Raw genomic sequence first — 25,141 nt, 5'->3', positions numbered from 1 at the left:
CGATCCTTTGTGGATCTTTATCCCTAAAGGACTCAGAAAGCAAGCTTGCTGTTGCACCTAGTGAACCACAGAAGAGGGAAGTATCACATGCTTTAGTTGGGCAGCCAACATGAGTTTGTTTGTCTTATCTTTACATTTGATCTGTTCAGGGGGAGGACGCTTAGTTGAATGGTTCTTTGTGATTTCCCACCACAGCTTATAGCCTGCATGCTCAGAGCACGGACTGGGTGGGCAGAAATACAATCAGTTCTGACTGAACTCTAGACAGCAGTTGATGGAACAATACCAAATCTATAGTATGTTTCGATGCAACAGCAGTGTGTCATTCCCCCCCCCCATTCAACAAACTGACAATTTATAAATGAGGAAGCAGTCACGCTGTCACAGACTGGCTCAGTGTTCATCTCTTGGCTTCTCTCTAAAGTTGGCTTTCATGAACACATAACAAAAATAAACAACAGATTGGGTTGTGAAGTGTTCTATTATGCAGCAATATTGTACCACACCTAGTTTTGGAGCTCCCAGTTGAGCTATAGGAAGCAATGGTGCCAAAAACAGTCAAGGCAGAAAAACTCTGCACTTGAGGTTAATTGCGTTTGCCTGTCCTCAATTTTCTAAAACATTACATTTATCATACTTTAAATAATCTTGCAATTGTATTCACTCCCCTTAGACTTTCTTACAGTTGAAGTCTGGAAAAGATGTTTTATAACAACACAAAGCCTAGTTGTGAAGTAGAAAGAAAAGGATCCTTAGTTTTTAATTTTCAATTCACAAATACAAATTTGAAGTATGAAGTGCATTTATCCCCATTTATCCCCCTTAGGCCATTCTTGGTTAATAAGTTGCTAAGTTAAGTAAAGTAAGACTGACTGGTGACATGTGTGAGCAGCAGTTTTCAAAGCTGCAAACAGCTGAATGTGAAGGTGATCCTCAATTTAATTCATTTGTACTGTCAACAAGCTTCTTTTCCTATATAAACCCATATTTAGCTCTTTCCATGTTCATCAACTCTGAGGGGCTTACATGTCTACACTCAAGCTGACCCACAACATCATACTGCCATCCCCATGTTTAACCACAGCACTGAATGGGCTTTATTTTTCCTTCACTCAAACAAATCTGAAAGAAGGTCCTGGATCCCAGGAATCTGAGCCTAGGGTCTTTCTGCATCTGAATGACGATCTGTCCAAGATGTATCCTGTTCTTCACCTTATGACTTCGGGAGAATGGCATCAGCATCCTCCCACCTTTATATTGCAAGAATAACCGGGTTCAAATAATGGTTACGTGGATCAGTCTTATTCTTTTCGCATCAAAAATGCTTTCTCTTGTCATTCTTTTAAATACTTTAAACAATGTTGATACAATTTTTACCTAAAATAATTCAGTTTAATAATTTAGTTTCCTTGTGACACAGAGAATCATAACACCCTCTTAATGAAGACATTTGACCAAGCATCTTCATCAGCCTGACTGAACGGCTGCTCCAGTTCCATAATCATTTGCTGCCAATTAAATTCTAGTGGGTCACCTAACAGATTAATCTTTTAATTGCTTTATTCCTATAATCTACAGGTTCCCGCTGATCCCTTGTTAAACCTCGTTTCTCAAAGGGGGATGATTCTGGAGAAAACAGAGAAAAAGAGACTCAGAGAATCCGGCTTCTCATAGATCACATCTTCATCCAACCACAGTCATCCGACTCTCAGCCACATGTCCGAGTCACCGATATCTGATACAACGAATCCAGCTAAATGCCCTGATCATGGATCCCATACAGGCATGACACAGCATGCCTCTAACCTTATGGGAACTCAGGCTTGGGGAGATTTTACATTAAATTAAGTTTCCCCTGTTTCCTGTTTGCACAGATCTGGCTATATGTTTGTTTTGCGTTGGAATATTTGACACTCATCATTGTCATATAGCTGTCAACTTTTCCTGAATTTTTGTTATCTAATACACTTTTTTTGTCCATCCAATATGAAAACTCTCTGAGGTCGAAAAAGTTGCCTTCTTTGCGAGGTAATAAAATCCACAACTTGTTCTCTTACACAAATGACTGCCATACAGGTGTGCTTCTCATTCTGTCCGTTTAAGAGATAGCTATCAGTTAAAAGGGTAACCCAAACCCCTTCCTTAGTCAACACACTTTTTTCCCTCTGTGTACTCCTCTGCTCTTCATTACATTCTTCTGTGAATAAGATCTCAATTTAGCTCTGTTTACTAGGAGCATATGGTCGACTGCTCTGCAGTCAGCAAGCTGTTCCTATGACTAACCTTTCCTCCATGTTTTCTCTTCTTTTTTTTTCTTGCTCCACTCCCATGACCACATCATATGATGACGTCTTGTGAGCACATCTGAACCATGAGCTGAACTCATGATAAAACTGGTTTTGTCTAAAAAGAGGAAGAAAACGCATGAGGGGAAAAGGGATTTATGATTCTATTGATCACAATCTCACCATCTGCTTCTGCAGCCTCCTTTTAGGTGTAACACAATGCATCCCAGGGAATTAATAACCACATCTAATGGCTATAAAAAGCTCCAGAGAATTGGCTAACATTCTAGCCGCTAAAATCGATATCCACCCTAGCCACAATCTTTATTTAATCTCAATATGGTGGCACAAGGAATTAGAGATGAAAAAACTGATGTGAAACTACTCAGCTAGAACATAAAGTGGGACTGATCCATTTAGATTATCTTAAATTGACCGAAGCATTCTTATTGCATCTCATCCGTTGAATAAAAATGGAGCGTGCTTCTCATTTCAGTGTCACTTTAGATCTCGAGTAGCAATTTATCAATTAATTCATTAAAAGCATCTCCTGTTTGCTCATCCTTTGCATTCAGACTGATACTGTTTTCATCTGTGGTAATTAGCCCAGCCTTATAAGCAGAGAAATCACAGTAAAGTAGAAGTAACTGCACAATTGCCTCCAGGGTGGGACAAGCAATGAGAACGTCAAATCAGAAAGTCTCGGCTCATTATCCAAAAGAAGGATAAAAAAAAATCCACAGCAGGTAATTGAGGCAGTTTAGGTAGCGTCTTACAATCACCGTGAATAAGACTGAGAAGCTGATATGAAGTGGAAGTGAGAATAATCGAAACCCTGCAGTGGTCTGCTTGGTGCAATCAGCATTCCTCAGTCCGGAATGAAAAATCGGGACTTATGAGCAAGTATATCCATAAAAAAAATCCTCTGCAAAACTCAAATATAGGTACAATAACAGAAATCAAAACTATTTCGCTAAGGTTAAAAAACCTAGACCAAAGCAGGATATGTTTTTTCTTTTTGTGTGTGCAAAAGTTGTGTTTATCAGTTTAGAGTTTCAATTGAGCAGGAGGATTCTGCTTATCAGTTATAGGCTACACAAAGACAGCTAACATCGGTTTCATTATTGCTACTGTATTATAAAAAAACATCCTAAAACTTTGGCTTATAAAAGGTGTCGAAATAAGAAACGTATAAATAAAAGAGAAGGAAACTATATACTGCATCATGTTTTTTTTTGTTGCTTCACTACTAATCACAGCTGCTTTGTTTTCAGTCTATCAGAAAGATTCCCATTAAATATTTGGAGGTTTGTGGTCATAACCTGACAAAATGTGAGTCATTTCAAAATGTGTTAACACTTTTTCGAGGGGCTGTATACTCTGGTGTATTTCAAGCATTTCAAACTTGCCCCTTCATTGATCAGTTGTCAGATGTAGTGCCTCTAGGCCTTAATTTATTGTGTAAAAGTATGCTCAAGATTTGAGCATACTTTTGCCCAAGGTTGAATATACTCTTATGTACACAGAGAAGCTGTATATGGGTAACCACAACCGTATTGTACACAGTGTAATAATGACACTAGATATCTATCTCAGTGGTCTGTTTTATCAGTGACTGTTGATTTACCAAAAGTCTGGGTCATCCAGAGTTAACCGCAGAGCACACACAGACCAAGCACAAGCGGCCACTGAGTCCTTCACCTGTTAACGTGTGAAACAAATGACTGCTCTAGCGGCGCCACTGTGAGCAAACCACCATGTCGCATCTTATCAGCTGGCTGCACGGGAGAGAGAAAAAAGAAAGCCTGTTTGTACTAGATAGAGTCTGCAAAAATCAAGCGGTCGACAATTCAGCTGGGCCTGGGCCGTTTTTACCTCACAGGACTGAGCAGATTTAGCACAGCTTCAGGAGGAGGATGAAGATCAAAGACAGGTATGGACTGTATGACAACAACAGGCCCACGCCACAGGATCAGCTTAACTCTACAAACTCACTATCTTATCTAGGTCAAAGCTGTACCTCCAAAGAATCTTCCCACCTCCTTTTCCTGTCAGCTTGTTGTCTTTGTTGTTCTGTGCCGTGATGTAACAAACTGTAATTTTGGATTGTAAACTCAAGATGGAGAGCAGATAGCTGAATTAATCTTTTAAAGAGGAACCCAGGCTATTTCAATATCTGCTTCTTTAAAATATGAGCTGCGGCAACCAGAGGAAAATCTCTTTACAGCTCTGAATAACGTTTAAATCAAAGTATAAACCAGTGTTTAAAATAATCTAATGCAGAGCGGATGTATAAAAAAGAACAGGGGAGCATTAGACGAATTAGAATTAGTTATGGAAGCTGAAAGAAAGAACCATTACACATCAGTGAGACCCAGCTACTCCATGTAAATGATTAAGATGTTGTCTCACTTGTCTCTTGGTGCTCCTATCTGGTTACCAGGCTAGTATTACAGGAGTAGCTAGCATTACTAGATCTAATGCGTGCACCCTTATCTCAAATGTGCTCCGACCCGAAACAGAGCAGCACAAAAGGAGAAAAAGAGACGGATGGAGAGGAAGAGGGAAACTGAGGAGGCTAACTAATGGATTGGCCGTCTTGTGTTTTTCCGATCTGTCGGACTGCTCAGAACGTCACGTTAAAGCCTTTATGCAAACAGGATTTGATGCTGAGAGGGCACACACACATTATAGTAATCTGTCTAAACAGAGTTAATTCGCCGTGATGATGTATGTCCCACTCATCGAAATCATCTTCATAGGAGTCCAGCACCCGGCCAAGCTTTCTTGCTTAAATTGAAAATCCAATTAAATAATCAAGGATAAAATCTCTGTGCATGACTCAGATAAATAAACAGAACGCATACAGAGTTTAGCGCAACAGGTGAGATATGAAAGGACAAGAAAGCAATTGACTGAACTACTGTTCCTACACAATTATGTTGTATTAACATCAGATTTTTTCAGACTCAATTTTCCAGCATTCCCAGTCCTTGTTAGGGAGCATGAAACATAAACTACTTAAGTTTCACAAGAATTTATGATAAATATTTCCATAGAGTGTTGACATTAAATACATACCATCTGTAAAATCGGGAAGAAAAGAAGGGAGGGAAAAACACAGAAGGGAAGAATGAAAGGAAAATAATAGGAGGACAAAGAATAAGGAAGAAATCAGTTAAAAAGGGACACACAGTGGAGAAGGGGAATAACAGAAGAAAGAGAGTAGCAAGGAAGAATGGAACAAAAAGGAGAAAAACAGCAATGAATAGGGAGGCTTGAAGGGTAAAGATGTAGAAAGGAAGAGAGGTAGGAAAAAAGAAAAGGACAAAAATAAGTAAAGTGCGCTGAAAAAAACCAAGTGTTAGATTTAATGTGCTGGTGTTGTATGTTGAAGGTGCACGGTTAATTCAACATTTGTTTAGTCTAATTTAACTCTGTGGGAGTTAGTTCCTCCAAAGAGTTAATCTGCTGAGATGTGTGAGAAACACAAGAAACCCTTTTAACAGAATTCATCCCAGAAATCCAACCTGTGAACTCGTCACCGTTGTGGTGTAGGATGTCCTGTAATTAGAGGGTTGGTGGTTTGAATCTTGACTAAATCTAACATAGTCGGTATGACTTTTGGGCAAGACACCTTCCTGGTATGGAGGTCAGACGGCCTTGAGGCCCCTCACTTCTGTGACCATGCTCCTGAGCAGCTATTTAATACTAAAATCTATATTTTCAACACTTGGTCTGGTTATATATGGTTTTGCAATGTAAAAGGTTAACTGATGTCAGCATTTTGGACTTAACTTTACTTAATTATAGGGATTTTAGTTATAGAGTAAAATAATATTAACACTGGAAATTGTTAGCCTAGTTTCACACTATCAAAAAAATCAACACCAGTTAGAGTTAAATTAACTCTGAAATTATGGCACTACCATTAAAGTAACTTTCACACTGGGAAGGACCATATGTAACCTGGATCAGTTTGGAAATATACTTTTTTATGTTACATTAACTGTATTTCTAGATAAAGTCTATAAATATAAATATTTTACCTACTCGTATTTTTTTTCTATACTATATAGACCTGAAATATATGTGTTATTAACCGTATTTAACAACTAAGAAACAGAAACTGGCTTCACTCCAAAATTTTTAGTCTCAACTTACTCCAATTAAAACATGGATGCAAACCAACAAGGTCCCTGACCTAAGGTGGGCTCACAGAGACTCATGCACTAGAGTTGATGTTGTGAATAATCCACTCAGCGAACGTTAACAGTATTCAAATATCTGCAAGACTTTTTCCTAACAAATAAGGGGGAAAAGGCCCCCAGTAGACTGTGATGAATGAATCAACCCAAGCATGCTGTGAACATTATCAGAGTGGGGGATGAATGAATACATTATCATGCAGAGCACAACTTCACTCTTCCTGTCTCACAGCTTGTATGTCCTCTTGCCTATCAAACCTGCTCTCCTTATTACCTGCACACATACAGAGCACCTTTTGTCCATATTAAAGGGGAATGGATGGGGGGAGGTTAAAAATGATTTCTTTCACGAGAAGTAATTTTGAAAAAGAGATGTCTTGAGTTTCTTTCTTGCTTTGTGTGACTCAAAGCTCCGCTCCCTGCCACCTTTACTTTACTCTGCAGGCTATTTCCACTGCCCCCTTTGACAGACTGTCTGGCTTTCAACTTGTCTTCTTAAATATCCGAGTTAGCTCCGTGAGTCTGTGCATTCCTCCGTTCCCCTAACCTGGATATCTGCATGGCTGTCAGGCTGACTGTATGACTCTGTCAGTTGCTGCTTTCCAAACATTTTCTTACATCTGCCACATTTCTGTTAGAGATTTTTCTGCTAGGATGAATGCTTAAAAGAGGCGTACTGGCAGTCGAGTGTTGTTTGTTTCTTTTGAACAAGTTTCACTCATAGACATCGTCTTAGGTTATAATTGCACTGAACTTGATGTGACTCCTACTAAATAATCAAAATATTTTGGATTGATTTTAAAAGAATTTATATATAATACTTTTGACCATATGATGATAAACTGAATTGAATCTAAGGCGATAAACAAAAATGAATCAACTCAAAAACCGAGACACCACCATGTGATAATATGAAATGATTTCCTTTCCATTGCTTTTAAATGGCTTTTATAGCAATCTGCCATGAATAAAAAGAAGCAATTTCTTTACACGTAAATTAAAAATCATCTTGGCCAAAAACAAAGGAGAAAAAAATGTAATTCACATTTAGTTAACGACAAAAAAGCATTACTTGAAACACCTCTTGCTTTTCATTTTCCCTCTCTTATAATCAGCTTGTCTCAAAAGTCAAAGCTGGAAATAATGTCATACCTAGGTTAAGCAAACTCTAGGTGCAAGCTGGGAAAATATGTTCAATTTGCAGTTTTAAAGTATAGCGATCTACTATAGGATTGGCTGTTCTTGCATGAATGAAGCCCTGGGCAAGCCTGTCCTTCTGCCGCCACCCTCCCAACCAATTAAACTGAGGTAGTGGGGTGGTTTACAAAAACACAGGGATGCAAACTCCCCATTGACTGCACATGCACACAAAAAATGAAACACTTGTTGAGGGCACAGTTATCAGGTTCGTATCATCATCTATTGCACCTCTACTATGTCTTTCTGTAAGCAGCTACTCATATAAAGTACATATCGTTATTGTCACTCAATGCTAGCAATGCAAATTAATAACAATTTTTGTATCTCAATGCCATGCACTAGAATTGTAAAGGGGAATGCTCATTAATAGAGAGGATTGTATTATTTTTGTACCTTGTGTATAGGTTGCTCTGGAAATAGGTACAACCATACAAAGTTGCTGTTCTCCTGTTAATAAAAGGAAATTCCTTAAATGTGAAATCTCAAAAAGGTAGATTTTATTATGATTTTGTCTGGAAGACTATCTGAGATAGATAAAAATGGGGAAATGTAAATAAGTATATAGGACAGATTCTCAATGAACAGTTTACTCCTATGAGGGTCATAATTTATACATGGAATATCAATATCAAGAGTGTTTCCAAATTTTCAAATTCCAAATTATCAGTCTACATGGATTTAAAAAAAATGTATTCATACATACATGTACTGTACATTTCAATTTGTCTGTCAATTATATACAGTCCAATTTAAAGATACTACTTAGTATACTTGGCTTTCTAAGAAACATAATACCTTTCTAATATGATTCAAGGAAAAACAATCTGCTTCTCCAAACAATGTGGTGGATGTGTTTGTTTGTTTTTTGTAGTAATTCTGCACAGGATCATCTCACATTGATGTGTGTGTCTGTCTCCTTATTTACCTATTAGTCTCTCCTCCCGGCAGCAGCTAAAGCTACTGTCACACCATACATTTAATCAGCTGCAGCAGCTCTGAGCACATCCAGCAGCCTCCCTGTGCTTACAGAACTCTTTGCACATACGTGTGTGTAAGTGTGTAGGTGTGTGCGTGCATTGAGTGGGCCTTTGTGAGGCCTCCACTCAGCATAGTGGTGATAAGTACTCCCAGCCCAGCACTCTGCATGAGCTGATGGACAGACAGGCCAAGAACACTGGGAGCCTTGTGGTTTAAGCGTGTGTGTGTGTGCGTGTTGGAAAAAGGGGGTTGGGGGTGGCTGGGGGTTCGGTGGCTGGGGACTGGGGTGTGTGTGATGTGAGTGCTCTATTTTTTTCACCATCCGCGCCACCAGACCATGCCACATGTCTGCAATTTGTTCATTAGCTATGTAATAAATGTACACACACACACAGAGGTAATATTGTTCAAAGTTCTGCCTGATTGGATTGAGAAATGGAGGACCCTCCAGGGAATCTCTTGTAGTCTGCCAACCACTGTGACTGAGAGGATTTCTTAACAAGGCTTAAGACAAACTCGGAGGACGCACATGTTTTCTGCCTTTGTCTATTTTTGGAGAGAAACACTGTGAATCTAAACCAGTGGTAGTTTTTAATATGTCAGATATCGCTCACCACCCAGGGCGACAAAGCCTTGGAGAACCACCCGGAAAAAAAAGAGAAGAAAAGGTTATTTGGCTGCACTCTAAACAAGATTTCTTTTGCTAATTTTCAACTTTTATGCACATTTTTATGGCTATTGTAAAATGTTTGGTCCTTGTGTTTGCCTGTACCTTGTCTCGTTTCACTTTTTCCATCCTGTTCAGATAAAAGGAAATGTTGTCTTCTCGGTTTCTTGTGTTCAACCAAATTTTGCTCAGGGGTAGTGGTTAGTTTACAAGCAGATCTTCTTAGGGGTGATATGGTTTATTGCCTAGAGCACCATTCCCCTAGGTTGCGGCATTAACATAAGAAGAATCATCAGTCTATAAATAAAAAAAAAATCGAATCTGGATAATTTTTTTGCCAAAGAGAGACACTTTAATACACAGTTTTAGATTTAGACTCTCTATTAAAGCTACCTCTGGCTTTGATTGCTCTAATCCAGATTAAAGTGTTTCCTTTTTAGATTTAAAAGTATATGTGTAGCAAAACTAACAGGCCTGTGTGGGGATTTACTACCCATCTGGAAATAATCAATATTCACCAAGGACCAATTACAACAATGATCATCATCAGTGTGTCAGATGAGCTGAGGAAGGTTGCTCTAATAATTACCTAGCGTCGAGGGTATCTGATGGCTGTCTGAGCAGAGCATGTCCACTTACCCTCATAAATGTTTACTTCATGATGCACTACATTATGTGATACTGTATCTCCTCTGAGAGATAATTCAACCCCAAGTATTGCTGTGGAGAAAATCAAGAAATGTGCAGGATATACTAAATCTGTCTGGAATCTTCTGGCCTCAGATGGAGACCAGCAGCTGGGCTTGTGAGAAGACGCTGCTCTTTCCACATTCAGCGAGGCTCATAGCCTCTGGGAGAGTACGACTACTGCTCTGCTATGAGCATACAGATCGACTTACACACCGGCTTTCCTCCGCTTTGATGACGGATCCACACACTCATCCGCACATGCATGCCTGCCTCCACTGATACCCGAGCGCATTTCAGATTTGCACACACACATACACACACACACACACATATGCACCTTTACCCCCATCCTCCACCTGGATTAATTCACCTGCTGCACCTGAGAATGCAAGTGCTATGATGTCACCTGCAATCCCATCACTTCAAAGGCACAAAAGCACTTCAGTGCCATCAGCACAGAGAGCAAGCACGACCTCTCGCTCCTTCCTTTGTCCCGCTGTCTCTTAATGGTAATTCCCCCTGCAGAAAGTCCACACATGGACAGGGGAGAATTACAGTGTTCTCTTCAATCAGATATTCTAGGCTTTCTGCCCACTGGCATGCATATCATGAACTACAATACAAATGACAAGCTTTCTTTATTCCACTTCAGTCTTAACCGACTTGAGAGAAACAAAAAAAAAAACCCTGCATGAAGCTGAGTGCACTTAAATGTGCCTATGTGTGTCCATGTCCATTTATGTGTACGCATTCAAGTGAAAGGTGGTTCAATGCAGTTGAGAATCCCATGATTGCAGTTCTGGCAGTTGCCCCCTCTCTAAAAAGCTCCCGGAGGAATCGCTCAGAAGCAGGGTACAATGTGGAGAAAAAAAAGCAATAATACAGGAACCACATTAGCTCACGGTTAGACATTAAGGGACCGAAATTAGATTATGAGGTCATACAAGAGAACGAAAGCCTACAGACAAAACAAAGCTGATTTTTGTTGAAGTAATGGATAATGAGTACGGATAATGAAAATCTCTGCACAGAAAAGGTTTGGGAGCAATGGAAAATATCAGGAAAGCTAGAAAAAGCTCAATAGGGAGAAGAAGGAATGTAATGTAAAGCTGCAATGAGATTGCGGATCAAAGTGAAGCCTATCGCACCATTCAGTTGCTGTTAGCATGTGACTGATGAAGTCTAAGCTGTTATCATGATCCCCAGATACAAAGGCATGAATAGAGCTGCACTTTGAGACACTAAAGTAAAAAAGTAAATGTTTGAATCTTTGGTTTCTATTTCCATTTGGTGTTGACAGAGTTGGTTAATAAGCTATTTGGCTTTGAAGAAGCATTTTGGAAACACGGCAGGAAAAAGAATTAATGAAGTTACAATCTGTAAGCACTGCGAAAACACATTGATTTGCTAATTGGCATCTGCAATGTAGCATCCCACTGGCATTATTTCAATGTTTGCTTATTGTATCAAGAATACATTTCATAGTCTTTATACTATAATATACAATATGTAAAGAAAAACCCAACCCAAAGCAAAAACTTCTAAAAAAAAAAGTTTGAGAATCATGACACCTTTATTCATAAAAACACAAATCAGTTTTCTTTTTGAAAATAAAAATTCCTTACCAAAACCTGGTACACTTCAAGTTCACATTTTCAAGTATACTTATAAAAACAAAAGTATTTATTCCAAGTTTACCAGTTTCATTATTGAAAATATAATCGAAGTTTACAAAGAATTAAACTTCTTAGAGCCCCAGCCCCAATAAGTATAACTATAATTCAAGTTTACTTTGTAGTATACTCACATCAGTCCTCCAGGTAGAATTTTATTTGACTATCATAAACTTTCAAGTATACTTTTAGTAAATAATCCATTTAAAAAGTCTGTTTGTGAAAGCATAACATATGGTTGCTGGTTTTCCCAATAATTGTGATTGGCAGTATTTCAAGGACTCTGCAGGAATCAAGAAATTATAAGAAAGAGACAAACAAGATAGAAGCACAGTTAAACCTGGCATCTTTGCAGCTTCCAATTTTGGCAAAACTAAAGGGCTTTTTTAGTTTTTAATGAGTCTTGACTTAGTATTCAGTTAAAAATTCTAATTGACTCCCATACCTGGAATTGGGTTTTCTCCACTAGAAACAAACCTGTATAAAAAAAAACATGTTGTATTTATGAAACCTTTACACTTTCTGAGAAAAGAAAAACTCGCGAGCTCATTATTATAGACCAATATGCTGAACCAGGTTTCTATAGCACTAACACGGATCTATTATATACGTAGATAGTAAAAAAAAAAACTAAATAAAAAAACAGGAATAAAAAGATAAAGTATACTAAAATAACATAAATAAATATAGAAAAAGATGTAAACCCAATCACATTGTTAAAAGCCTTTGTTTTTAAGAAAAACTACCATCCAAGAGAAAAAGCCTGTCTAATATTTTATGGCAACTTGTTCCATAAGATAAGATGCTAATTACTGATGAAATATTTTCTCGTTCTTTAGAATCCAATATAATGTGTCATATCATCTTGTCTCATGAGCTGGATGTCTGGTTCCCCTTCTAATCTGATCTGACAAAATCTGAACATAGAGAGAGAGAGAGGAGAAAATCTCAATAAGAGGGAAAGATACCAAGATTGTAAGAAAAAGCTTGATATCTAGAGATATTTCTTACCCTGGAATTTTTCATAGTGCTTGATTCACAACCAAATAACACAATAATAAACACACTTCAGCATGATTTAACATCAAAGCATCCAACCGAGCATAAAACTGGAGGCCCAGGCCCGTCTTCCATCTCAGCTCAGTGGAAAGCATTTCCATTGTAAAGTAAGATGAAATAAAAGCAGTTCAATGTACTGTGACACACCAAGATGCGCCAGGCCCAAGAGCACGCTGTTCACAAGATGATGCCTACTGTGAAAATATTCTTCTGGTGTCTTTAGGAGGCAGAGAGCACAGAGATGGAAATAGTGAATGTGTGTGTGTATATCTATGTGTGTGTGTGTGTGTGTGTGTGTGTGTGTAAGACGAGAGAGACAGAGTGAGTGAAATTGAAGAGATGCATTCGCAGGGGGAGATAGAGGATTTACTGCAGAGATAAAAATGGAATCCATTTTGGTTCTTGAAACACTCCCATCCACGATATAAGGACCTGCTTGGTGTGTTAGCCTGCCATTGCTCTGTCAGTCACATTCCTTCCCTTTTTGCTTCCTCAGCTCAGCTTTAAACTCTTCTTCGTTTTTTAACTTTTTAGACACATTCTATTATAAAAAAAAATGCTGTCTACTTTATTTCATCTCCTCTCTCCTTTCCTTTCCTTGTCTTCCCCTCACATTTCCTCTCTCCAGGCACCCCAACACTGTCTCAGGTCCTGAAACTATGGCAACCGAATGAGAGAGCAAGCGCTCCCTATGATTAATAGATGAGAGATGCAGTGCCAATCGCTTGGGCCTGGGGAGGAGGGACAGATGCACTCAAACAACACCACACAAACAGTTGCAGAGAGCACACACACCCATATCCACACCTCCTCCGCCTCCATCATTATCCACCTTTCGTCTTTTTGTCACAGAGGCCTGACTTACACACAGATACGTGCTATCAGTAATGTTAGAGCAGGAGAAGCAAATGAAGAGGTTGATCCACATGACATAATTTTCCTTATTGGCTCCGGACAAACAAACTAACCACTGGCATGACCACAGCCACAGCAGCGGATGTTACCCTAATGAGTCCGTGCACGCAGCAAGGCCGTCCCTGTGACTCACATAACTCGTGTTTAAGAGCAAAACAACAGCAGGATGGGAAATAGGACATAATATTTTAACATCGCATACCGTGTTTGACATTATCTGGTCTGCGCTTTACAAGTTTAGCCTTTTTTTTTTTTAAGCCAGACGTTTATCCAACTTTCAGGCGTCCCCATTAAAAAAGGCCGGCTGCTTACGGATTATCCCTTCAAATGCATTTGCTTTAAATGCCATTTGGGTAATGACAAAAAGAGGGGGAAAAAAACATAATCTGTGACAAAGGTATTACAACATGTTACTGTTGGATATGATGAAGTGTTTGAAGTAGGAAAAATCCATTATGGTATAATCTGATTTTTCTGTGTTGTTTCATCCAGCTTGCAGTCTCCTCAGCTGTTTTTTTTTTTCCCAACATCAGAAGTACTGGAAGGCTGGCGGTCACTTTCTAATTCACTTAATTTCCAACAACAAAGTCCTGCCAAGGTCTCAGAGCCAAAAAACAGACATCCAGTTGCCTGGTCCTCCATGCCTCTGGCTTTTTTTTTATCTTTTTGGCCGAGTATAAAAACAAGCTCAGTCAATTATGCAAATGTGGAGAATATGAAGACATGTTGAAGGCATAAACGGTTAATCGAACAGTCAGAGGTGGACACATAAGGGTTCAGGCTAGTAAGAACAACACAATACAACTTGGACACCATTGCAGCCATGCGGGTGGTTGTGTTTGTATTTGTAAGTGAAAGGCAGAACGAACTGGAACAAGACGCCGAAGCTGGAGATATGAGAGCGATTACATTCTGTGTGCCCCTTTGTTGGTAGAGAGCATACTAGAGTCTAATAGACACAAGGCATACCAACCTGCCATGACATTATGACCACAGGTAGGTGAAGTAGAAGGTAATGTTTATATTGTTCAGGTCCAAGAAAGCAGGCCAGAGTCCCTATATGAAAACAGCTAAACAATCCTTTCATTTAACAAACAATAAATTCACATAAACTTTCTTATGAATGTCCATTATTTTTAAATATTGCAAATAAGCAATAACATAATACCTTATTTTTAACTGAACAGGGCTCTCCTACCATCTCCTGTCACAGCGCACTGGCAGGGTGCCATATCATCCATTAAACCACCACTGTTCACCTTGGATATTAACATAACACCACTTCCAAAGATATTTTTATAGACCTACTTGAAACCGTCTCCAGTGTCAAAAATGCCATTATAGTTTAAGCAAGTGCTTTTTAAAGAAAAAGGACATTTAACTGTCCATGTCAATTTGAACGTCTTTTTAAGGTAAAATTGGGGATTATCTATACAGGAAACTGAAGCAGGACGCAGTGTGCCACCAATAATCCTCCTGTGTGAAACATGTACTGTCTCAAACTAATATGAAAGCATATAAGGCTTGTAAAAGTGAAACTTTGGTATAGATTTATATAACTTTTGTTCTTCATTATTATTAGACAGCTACTTTGTTAGAACATTCCTTGTATTAGTTTCTTCAGGACGTTCTCTCGTGACAACATCCCCTACACAAAAAAAACATATTTATAACTTTAATGTTTATTAAAAATGTGTTCTTAGAGATTAGATAGAAGCTTTTCAACTCTTTGAAGATACTACAAAATATTTTTTGGTCTTTTGTCAAATAAGGCTAAGTTCACAGACAGTAGTGACCTAAATCCGATTTTCTTTTTAACAATACCTGTATCTGATCTTTTCATGACAGTCTGAACAACAACAGGCCACTTGGCTATGTGGTTCTAAATCCAAGACGCATCTGATTTTTTCAAATGAGACCTGTGTCTGAACGGTCGCATTCACCTGACCTGTACAGTACACCATTAACAGCCGACAGAGGTCACTATATTGTATCTTGCTATGCAGAACCAGGAAGAAAAATAACCACGGAGGACAATATGTAGAGAGCAGTCTTTCTTTTGAATGTTCTTGAAAAAATTGGTAAATCTGGTTGGAAAATAAATGAAAGATTGCAAGATGCCCTCCAGCACTACCATCCATCTTTATTTCCATTAAGTGCTCTAGTGCTTATTTTTGACAATTTAGTTGTATGAATGCAGTTCACACAGGACATCACAAACCTGTTGCATATATTTGGCAATGTGAACGACCATGCAAAATAATTGGATTTCCCCCAAAAATTGGAATTTGGCATTAAGGTCTGAAATGTGAACAAAGCCTGGGATTTCAACTGTTTATAATCTCGTTTGAGAACCTCTGTTCAAAGATTTCTTATGATTTTTTTCATAACTTCATCATTTGAATCCAAGTCTAGAACAAAGGAACACTGTCCGACAATTAAACGGTCAAACAGACAATAGTGTATGGTGTCAATAATGACAGTCCTACTGTTCGCCGACAAGATTGACAAAGATTCCTGGATAGGTGTCAAAACATTTTCTGAAAAAAACTCAGCTTAAGTGTTTTGTGTTTAGAGTTTATGGTATCTTGTCCATTAAAATTAGTTTTTTCTTCTTTTTAGGTTCATCACTGATCAGTCGATCAGTTGAACCATATGGTAGAGCTAATTGTAAATATTCTCTCCATCTGCATATTTTTCCACAACAGCTTCCACCAAATCTCCTCTGTACATTCATAGTTGTTCAGGTATCAAAAGGTGGTTGTTTTTCAATTGAAATTGAATAGCTTATCTATAGTCACAAATAGCTACAAAGAAGCTACCATAAATGTTCTAGTTTGACTTGAAAGCATTAGGATGTGAGTAAATAAACCTCTAGTTCTGAAGACAAAAAAAAAAAAAAACTCACCGGCCTAATATCTCCTTTCATCCCACTAATGTCCTCCGTGTGTTTTTCTTAGCAAAAATGAAAGCCATTTATCAAATAATGAGTTCGACTTCAGAGGGTCGGAGAAACCATAGCCAGCCTAAATGAAAGAGATGGAGCAGGAGAAGGTTAAGTGGGGAAGTTTTTTATCCAGAAGGGGAGTTATGTTTTGCAGGATAGAAAATCATCCTGTTTTTTTGCCATCTGAATCACAGCAGAGCGTAATCGACCTGAGGTCAGCCAAGGAGCATTCCCACGCATGTGAAAGACAGGTCCATGAACATGTTGTTTTTACTACCCTGAGCTGTATTTTTAAGTCAAGGTGGGCCAAATTTCTCCAGCTATAGAGGAGGCTTGTCATTCACCATCAAAACATAGTGGTTTATGGGCCAGCAATTTAGAGAAATGAGGAAGCAGAAAAATAGGTTAAGCATCAATAAATCACATCCAGAGGAGAAACACGGGCCCGAGTTTTCCTTGTACTCTAATTGTTATAAAAAAGAGCCCACACACCAAGGATGCACATCAATAAAACATGGCTTTTATAAAATATGCATAAATACACACACGGCTGAATGCTGGGTATTGACACTGGCTGAATGAGGAGCAGTAGTTAACAGCAGTTGGCTCCTCTAGTTGTTTATAATAGACGGCCAATTCATTTGAACAGGAGCAAAGCCATTTATCAATTATTCAGAGCCTCTGTATTCAGCATCTGCATGTGTCCTTAACTGGCAAAGGTAGAGACGAACTCCCTGTGCCTCTCTCTCCTGCTCTCACACACACAAACACTGTGACAAATTCACATCAGTCACACACAAAGCCATCCCCATTGCTATTGTTAGGGGATCGGCAGATCAAACGCTCCACAGAGCATTGCTCCAAATACAAGCATCAGCCCGGGTCGCTCTGCCGTGTTCCGATTCTCCGTGAGGACAACAGGCGGGCCATTGTCACAAAAGGTAATCACGCTGTAATTCATGTTTCTGCACCACGTCTCCACAGAGTGTTTATATAAAAACTGTTAAAAGGCGGGATTAGCCTACTGGGTTTGCGGTGGCGGTGGTGAACAGCCAAAATGAAATAAATTTTGTGCCATTTTAAGAGTGTGGAAGATCATAAGAAAAACTGAATGTAGAACATCTGACTGCCTTCAGGTTGATGTTTTATGAGGAGCTGAGCAGGCTGTGGACAAATATTTGCATATACCGGTATATGAAATGGCCAATGTACAGATATATAAAAATACCAAAACTGAAGAAGTCCAGAAAGAAAATGTAGATGAATGACCAATAGAAGCAGAACTCTAGCCCTGTTATAGAGCTCTCAGATGAAAACAAGATTTCCTTTACTCTCTTACCTTATCTGTGTCTTCAAATAGGCGGAATACTGATTCACTTAGTAACAACTTCAACACAGAGGAAATCAGTGTAGTTGGTAAAAAAGTTCCAAACCAACTGATTACTTCCATATCATAGTATTTATATTACATATTATATATATTCATTTCTTCTATTTGGTATCCGATCTTGACCATTTCTTTGGGATGTCAAGCATTAATACATTGTTAGGTTTGAAAACGCAGGCTGAGGTCACAGCTTCTCCCCCTGTTAAGCTTTGAAAACATCTTGATGTGAAGAAATATCAGATGTTTACATTATGTCAACAGATCGATTACAATACAAACAAGTGATCATTTCTGATCAACTCACATTCTTCCTGAGACAGGCATTTCTAGCAGGTTCAATATCATCCAGTTGAGCTTTTCAACATGGTACCAGTGTCCCCCTTAAGGCACTTTACAGGACACATAGGTCTTATTCATGTCCAGTTGAATAGGAAAAACCTCTAATCAACAAATCCAATCAACCAGAATCTCAAGATATATCCAGATTCCTCTCAATTCGTCCCTACAACCCTCTAAATTTAGCTTTAATAATCAGTTAAGTCAGTCCAACCGACTGCCTGCACTATTATCCCAGCTTTTACAAGATGGATAAAATATTTAAACTGCTCAGAGAGAAAAAGAAAGATGATCAAATTACTTAAGTGTTGTGTTTTTACCTAGTATTTCTGGAAAAATAAATATACAGAGCCAATAGTTAAATTATATTTCCCAAACAACATGTGCTGCTGCTGAAAATCAGCTGACGGGAGGCATTTACGGCTCCGCATTTTGATTCTCAAGCTTTTTTCACCCCAATCTTTTGCAAGCTTTACAATCTGTAACCCATATTTGGAGTTTTAAGCCTGCGTACCCAACTCCCCCACCCCCTCCCTTTCACAGCTCGTACTAATATCTCAGGGGGGGAAATCTTATCTTAAATACTGGACAAGGACAAGGAGAGAGGAGAGGAGGGGGGGAGAAAGGGGCAACAATGGAGCAATAGGGTGTTGGCACTCATGTTTGTTATAATAAAAGATATATCTTTGACGTTACAACACTGTCTTTCTCCAGTTTTTTATGTAATATGCTACTGGAACATCTTCTTTTAATGGAAAACACATCTGCATCCTGGTTGGAATTGCATATTATTGATCCTTATGGACAAGGGTAATTATGACCACCGCCAAGTATAGCTACAAATCCTTGAAAACACTCAAACCAATGTATGTTTGTGCTTATGGATGTGAAACTGTCAAGAAAACCTACAGAGACAAGACCTTCCATGAAAATCCTAATCCAGGCAGAAAATCAATACTCATCAACATCATTTTGACTGTAGTGAAGGAAAAAAGGAAAAACTGTAAACAATACAGTTTCATTAAAATCCCATATTCATTGATATGTTTAATCCAATTTCTATGACATGAAAATAAATGGAAAACACCCTATGTTGTAAGCCTGCAGAGGTGTATTTTAAACTAAGCACGCAGTAAACTTGAATAATTTTCTTTTTTAACTTTTGAACACCTCATAGGAAGTTTAGTCCAAATTAAACATGCATTTTCCTACCAAGAGGAAAACTGTTTGTGAGCTCATAAAAGTTGTACCTCCATGTTCCTGCTGATGATTCAGGCATCATCATCCTTCTGTTTTGCCTCTATTAGATCCTGAACAGCACCGTGGAGACTAAACAGACCCTCTTTATTCCAAAGGAGTAAACACCACCAGAGGACATTAAAAACGACATTTCTTATGTTTTTTATTGCAATAACAACAAAATAAACCTTATAATGATGTGAAATTGTCATTGATTTGTGTAGGAATTATTTTTAAGTAAGGTTTTTACGCATTGGTCATGTCCAATGAAGCTTATGCACTTGTCTCCAGCTGTATAGACTGGTGGAAGTTTAAAATAAATAAAAAATAGAATCTTACCTTCAGCTCATGAATGTCTATGACAGCTCTTTTTTCTATTTTTATTTTAATAATCCATCAGATCTTTCCTTTCAAGCAGTTCAGATGAATGAGCTCGATTCAGAATAACAGGACGAGCGCTACTTTTCTCTTGCGCTTCTTTTTGTTACATGCCGCGCTCAATTCGCACCTCTTTAATTCGGAATATCCATGAGAAATCCACACTAAACACAGAAGCGATGTTCTACTTTCTGAGGTTTTTTTTCCTCAGGTGAGACGGACCGAAATAGGGGTGTCCCAGAACGAGCTAGAGAGGCGTACGCTGTCCTCCTCCACAAAAGCCGACGGTCATCCTATTTGGAGAAGCTTAGACTGGAGCGGAGCGCAGCGATCCCAGCTGTCACCCACCCGCTACACACACTCACACACACACTCACACATACAGGGAGGAGCTACGTCTAAGGAATGGGAGCTATTGTGTCAATGGAGGCCAGTTATGGACAACTGTACTTCTATTTTTACGCAGCAGCTTTTCAGGAAAAAAAATGTGCAGCTTGAGGAAGAAAGAAAACAGCGACATATTATCAACTTATCCATGCTTCATACAGAATATTTATTTATTAATACTACTCGCAGTACCACACTTTGTTGTGGATGCGATCTCTCAGCGTCCACGCGCTCAGGACTGCTCTTTCTCCCACGGTGGTCTCTCTCTCTCCTGGTCCGGGGCTGTTACGCACGAGCGAAAGCACGCGCTTCGCAATTCCATAAGAGCCCAAGGCTTCACCTTTAAGTTGGTGTTATCACAGAAGCTAAAAAAAAACCACACAAAACTAAAAACTTTTAAAACGTTTCTTCTTATATTAGCCAAAGTTAATTAACGATGGATAATTAAATACAGTAAAAAGTAACTGTAGTTTTAGAAAGAGGACATTAATTAAGAAAAAAAAAAACTATTTTTCAGACTATCTGAGTTATTTAAACAGTCTATCCTTTTATTGTGATCCTCCACACAGATTAGATTAGATTACAAAAGTCTAATCTAAACCAACCCTTAGCAAAAAGAAGTTTATTCAAGTATACTAAAAGTGCACTAATTTCATACCTAAAATCAGGCAGTGCACTTAGAGTTTACTTATTCCAAACTATATTTCATATACTTAACAATAGTATAGTCACGTGTACTTGACTATATTATTGTTTACTTTATTGTTTACTGAGGTATACTTTAAGTATACTTTAGTAAACTTAAAAATGTCCCCATTTAGTTCGAAGAAGAATTACTTTAGTTATACTTCAAGTACACTAAAAGTAAATTGTTCGGTGTACTTTCTCAACTTATACTTAAGTATTCTTAGAATTTACTTCAAGTATACTACTTTTTGCAAAGGGATAAGAAGAGACTTTTTTTTTTTTAACAAAGCTGTATAGGTACCACTTCTGAATGCTTTCAGGAGATTAAAATAAGCCTGTTTTGTAAAAAAAAAAAAAAAAAAAAAACCACTACTAATTGGTTAAACATATGTTCCACTACCTGCATATTCCTGTGTCAAAAATATTAATTGCGTATAAAAAAAAATAAAAGTTGGTGTTTTCATTAGCTGTAGAGGAAATCGTCAGCATAAGAAAACAAATGATTAAAAAGACGAGTGTGTGTTCAGTTAATCTTCACAATGTGTTTCACTTAGTAAAGTGAGTAACTTGAATAAATGATCTAATTTATTTAATGGGCTGTTATAGCCCTGCAAGTTTCAGGAGTGCATCTGCTGTGCAGCCCACAAGGGGGCATCCATTCCCATTTACTGGAGATGTAGATAAGCATCTGACTGACAGATGACCTCACTCATTGTGATTATTTTCTAGCTCAACAAATTATGTAATAGCAGCCAATAACTGTCACACCTTAGAGGACCAATGTTCTGTTTTTGGGTTGTTTTTTTTTGCACAGCCCATAAAGGGGTTTTCCTTGCTTAATAGACATTGCAATTATTACTTGAAAGTAATTACATTGATATTTATCCATAAATGAAATTATGTATTTCAATATCCAAATTATAGATAATGGTGTATACACTGTATACAATTTAGTGTTTGCAAACGATGTTAAAAATGTGTTTTTCAAGAATAATTTAATGTACAATTTGACTTGATGGCTGCTAAGTGATGCAGTTTGTAGCACTGCTGCCTTGCAGAAAGAAGGTTCTGGGTTAAATTCTCAGCTCTGGGTCTTTCTGCATGGAGTGGTGCGTTCTCTCTAGGTACTCTGGCTTCCTCCCAGAGTACAAAAACATGACTGTTAGGTTAATTGGCTGCTCTAAATTTTCCTTAGGTGTGCCCGAATGGTTGCTTGTCTCTGTATTGCTCTGCGAGGGACTGGCGATCTGTCCAGGGTGTACCCAACCTCTCCCCCATAGACAGCTGGATATAGGGACCAGCACCCCTCACGACCCCGCTTGTGATAAGTGTGATGGATGATGGATGTATTTAACTTGTTGAAGACATAATCAACTTTACCTATGTAAGCTACACTTAATAAACTAATTCCAAATAAAAGCGCTTTTGTTTATTTTTGTATTACATTTATAGCAGCAGTTGTTAAATATGCAAAATAGTTTTGTAATGCAATGCAGATATTAGCAAAATTGCATAATGTTATTGCCAGTCATTGTGAACTGGTTTTGTAAAATTTAAAATGACCAACATTGCTACAGCATTGGCAGATATTAGGTGGGCAGAAGCAATTTTACCCATATCAAAAACCGGTCTATGTTTACAATCAGATGTTGGTGATTCCTGGTCCACGCTGACTGCTCTCTTACGGGCAAACCATAGTTTAAACAAGTCAAAGTAAACATCAATTTGCTTGGCTGAAAATTGCAAGCCTGACACGAAGCACAAACACAAACTACTTGCAGATGCAGTCAGACGTGCAGCAGGCTGCAAAACGGCAAGCACACCTGTGTGGATGTCTAGATCACAGTATATGAGCTCCAAGGGGACAAAGCTAATCAGGGTGATGGCTTATCATTAGAACAACAAGCCACCTGTGAAACAATAATTAGGTGAACATGTGTGTGCGTTTGAATATAATTGTGTTTCTGTGTAGAGAGCTGTCAAACAAAACAGCTTGCTTGTTACTGTAACAGTAAAGTACCATAGTTCCTCCATAGGCTCAATGCCTCATTTACCTCCCTGCCACTGGACCATCATAAGAGAGCATGATGCAGAGAGACCTCACAACAATCTTTCCATTCACTCAGATTGCAGTTATTTTGCAAAACATTTGTATATAACATTGTATAAATAGGTTGGAAAATGTCGGCCTAGTGGTTAGGTCGTTGCGTTTGGAATCCAGAGGTTCAGAGTTCGATCCCCACTCCCAGAGACTGCAACTCTGGCTCCCTGAGCAAGACCCTTAACCCCACACTGCTCCTGTGGGCTGCACAATGGCAGACCGCTGCTCCCCAAGGGGATTGGTTAAATGCAGAGAATTCATTTTGTTGCTCTGTACTTGTGGCAGTGCAATGAAAATAAAAGCTGTAGAAAAAGAGTAAATATTTAGAGGGGCAGTGGTTTCTTTCTGCAGTTTAGCTATGTTTAATTCCTACATCGATGCTTTATTTGTTTAAGTAACATTTCAAGCTCCCCTTCTTAATACTTAAATAAAATCATTAACAAAACTCCCACTCTTAATGATAACATGATGCCTCTAATCACAAGACACATCAGCATCTCTTTACATATACACACAAATCTTTGGCACAAAGCTGTGCACAACTAAACACTCTGCACTTTTTATTCAGTTTCAGTCTCCATTTTACACTTGGTATGAACGATAGCATTAACCTGATATAACGCTAATTTGTCCTATTAGGATTTTCTTGGCTTACATTAACCAGCCATGAACATTTTGGATAACAGGATAACTAATATGTATATATCTTATTATAATAAAGGCAGCTTGTGCAAGTGCAAATATGCTTATTTTGTTTAACAGTTGGAGGAGGAATGTGTTAATGAATTCCCCTCAGTGTTATAGATCTGAAGAACCTTTGCAAGTCAGGGATGGAAAAAAAATTCTCATCAAATCAGCAGCAGGTTTGAACACATTTAAAGAAGCAATGTTTTTGGCAATCTCATGCCTTTACCTAATATCACACAGCATAAACTAAGGGAGTTATATGTAGACTTTGAATTGAGGGAAACTGCCATTCGTTCTGAAACAGTCATAGTTGGATGAACTAAAGAGATCCTCAGAGTGCAATAAAAGCAAGATGGAAAAATGATAAGGCCGCTTATAGATTTTCATGGAAGCATACCTCCCTGCAAGTTTAGCTTTAGGTCAGGCTTTGCAGAGAATCTCCAAATAACCGATGAGCATGATTTCAACCGCTATAGGTTTTCCACGAGCAAATAGGATATTCAAAATTTCATCTTTGCAATTAGACTAAAGACCAAACAAGTACAGTTTATCCAGAAAAGGTTTCAAGGGGGAAACTACTTTCTTTTTAAGCATTGCTTAGTTAGCTAAAGTACGTCTGAACAAATCACAGGATCTGTGGGAAATTGTCCTTTTGACAGATGAGACCATTGCAGAGATATTGGATAAAGCACGGGGCCATAAATACTTCTTATATTTCTTCCCAAAAAACTGCATTGAGAATTATTTGACTTCATTTCAGAATCAGAATCGGGTTTATTGCCATTGTTAGTGAAGGAGTTCACAACTAGGAATTTTTTATGGTACAGTCGTGCAACATGAAACATATAATATGAAATAGGTAAATAAAATTATAAAAATCTCTAAAAACACTGGGGTATAAGGCATGCAAAAAATATACTAATATATACACTTAGGGTAAAAATATGGATAAATAAAAAAATATATATAAAAAGTAAAATGTTCAAGGTAGTGCAAATAGAGCAGTGTGCAATACAGCAGTGTAAATGGCATGGGCAGGTTATGGAGTCTGACATATAGTGTTCATGAGTCTTATGGCAGAGGGGAAGAAGCTGTTTTTATGGCGGGAGGTTCTGGTCCATATGGACCGTAGCCTCCTCCCTAAGGGGAGAGGTTCAAACAGTCTGTGTCCAGGGTGAGAAGGGTCGGCTGTGATGCGACTTGCACGCCTCCTGGTCCTGGAGACATACAGGTCCTGGAGTGATGGCAGCTTACAGCCGATCACCTTCTCAGCGGAGCGCACAATGCGCTGCAGTTGGTATCTGTCCCTGGCGGTGG

General features: G+C 38.5%; 1 protein-coding gene across 2 annotated transcripts in view; it reads right to left on the bottom strand.

Annotated features, from left to right (window-relative positions):
- The window catches only part of sema6a (sema domain, transmembrane domain (TM), and cytoplasmic domain, (semaphorin) 6A), a 147,587-nt gene extending 127,294 nt beyond the window's left edge, over positions 1-20,293 (bottom strand). The window contains exon 1 of one of the 2 annotated variants that reach the window (XM_015377137.1): positions 19,924-20,293. The gene's annotated coding sequence lies outside the window, so the exon portion shown is untranslated. The remainder of the gene's footprint in view (positions 1-19,923) is intronic. The other variant, XM_015377135.1, reaches the window with a different exon arrangement.
- Positions 20,294-25,141: the final 4,848 nt, after the last annotated feature.

This window comes from Cyprinodon variegatus, unplaced genomic scaffold (genome assembly GCF_000732505.1).
Source record: "Cyprinodon variegatus isolate N-32 unplaced genomic scaffold, C_variegatus-1.0 Scaffold147, whole genome shotgun sequence".
In the NCBI taxonomy this organism is placed as follows: Eukaryota; Metazoa; Chordata; class Actinopteri; order Cyprinodontiformes; family Cyprinodontidae; genus Cyprinodon; species Cyprinodon variegatus.
The sequence above is the reverse complement of the archived record's forward strand: the minus strand, read 5'-3'. Positions and strand labels throughout refer to the sequence as shown.